We start from the raw sequence: 1,979 nt of genomic DNA on the forward strand, positions 1-1,979 counted from the left end.
TAAAATTATATAAATGATGAAAAAAATTTTCACCAGGATGTTCTTTGTAGCTGAGTTATGTTATATTTTTTTTACTTAAAATAAAATAGATATATATTATAATTAAATGATAGAAACATTTTCAGATTTTTAAGCTTATAAAATTTTTAGGAAGTGTTTTCACACAAACTTTTGGCCTGTATATAATTCTAAGAAAAATAAAACTTTCTCAGCATTTCTGAGAAGTGTTCCAACTCAGATCCGAGAAATTTTCTAAGAAGTTATAAAATTATATAGAATTTGTGAAAAATTCCGAAATTTAATGTAAAAGTTTTGAAAAATTATATTATATAAAGAATTCTCAGAAAATTGTTCACCACGCTCTTTGTAGCAGAGCTATATTATATTTTCTTCTTCACTTAAAATAGAATATTTTCTTCTTTACTTAAAATAGAATAGATGTATAATTAAATGTTTAGAAAGAGGAAGGATATTAGCATGTGCCTTCTATTCATATAAATATTCATACAAAAGGTTCAGCTGTAAAGAACAAACTTGAATCTGCCCTTTGTAGCCACGCGTTGTTATATAACTTTTGCATTTAAAATGAAAGGGCACGTGATTGAACATTCAAGAGAAAAAAGAGATAAGATAACACGTATTAAAAGTTCAACTACAAAGAACGAGCCTTTCGTTCTGTAATGCTATGAAAACCGCTACACATACATGAAGGCAGTCAAGGGTAAAAGCGCAACATGAGCATTTTAACCGGCAAAATATCCAATATATATTCCGCCAAAAATACAACGATATTAACACCGTCTATTTCATCGGTCAATATGTTTACATTATGTTTTTACCATTAAATAGCTACATGTACAATAGTCTTCAGCTTGCAGCAGTGCCGAGTAGTACAAACTATCGAATTCACAGTCAGTTATGCATTCGGCGAATGCGAGTTGGAGACTAGAATTTTAAGAATCAGATATCTTTGATCTTAGTCCGTTCAGCCCTGATTAATGGAACTACAATCTCCAGTCTCCTCTTAATGAATACGCAATCTGACGTGGTTTTAACGAGTGCCCCGAAATAAAACCTGTTCATCTAATAGAGCGACTTCAAGTCACTGTATTTAAGGCGTCTTTGACTAAATTCCGATTAATTCAAACGGCGCATATTAAAAAATTCTTCATTTCGTAATATTTCTAAAAATAATCATATTTTTAAGATTTTATTATATTTGAAATTTATGAAAACTTTCTATTTTTTATCGAGTAATTCTTGTACTTTTTTATAACTTGGAAAAAATGTTAATTTTTTTAAATAACGGAACTATTAATTTCTAATATATTGTAATAAATGTAGAATTTTTTAAATTAATTTTTTAAATTAATGTGCTTATTGATTTTATAAATATATTTATGTAATAAATTATATAAATCTATATAGAATAATATATACATATTGATTTTATAAATACAATTTTATAAGCAGAATTACCAACTAACAATTTCATAAATGGAATTATTAATTTTCAGCATATGTATGGAAGGAGAGATTGGGGGCAACGAATTATGCAGTCAGAAATTTCGCTTTAAACAATTCTATCGGTTGAATTACTCGTCAAGTTAATCGGATTTCGATCGAAGCCGTCCTTAAAGAGACCAATCAGAAGATCGCCCCGTATGTACGCATATGTAATACGTTACACTCCATTATGTATATCGCTATGTATACATAGTATAAAATTAACATTATAGGAGATCTTCAGAATCCCTTGGCAAGCTTCCACAACGTCGGAAATGCCGAAAACCGCTTGTGATTCCTGCGACAAGCGATTGAGGGAAGTTAATATGTAAAAAAAGTAAGTGACGGTAATAAACGCAGGCGACGCAAGGAACATCCTCTTCGACGAGAAACTGCTCTGGAAGCTTGTCAATAAAGTTTTGAAACATCCTATGTAATATATACATATATATATATATATATATATATATATA

Source organism: Trachymyrmex septentrionalis, unplaced genomic scaffold (genome assembly GCF_001594115.1).
Source record: "Trachymyrmex septentrionalis isolate Tsep2-gDNA-1 unplaced genomic scaffold, Tsep1.0 scaffold277, whole genome shotgun sequence".
NCBI classification, from domain to species: domain Eukaryota; kingdom Metazoa; phylum Arthropoda; class Insecta; order Hymenoptera; family Formicidae; genus Trachymyrmex; species Trachymyrmex septentrionalis.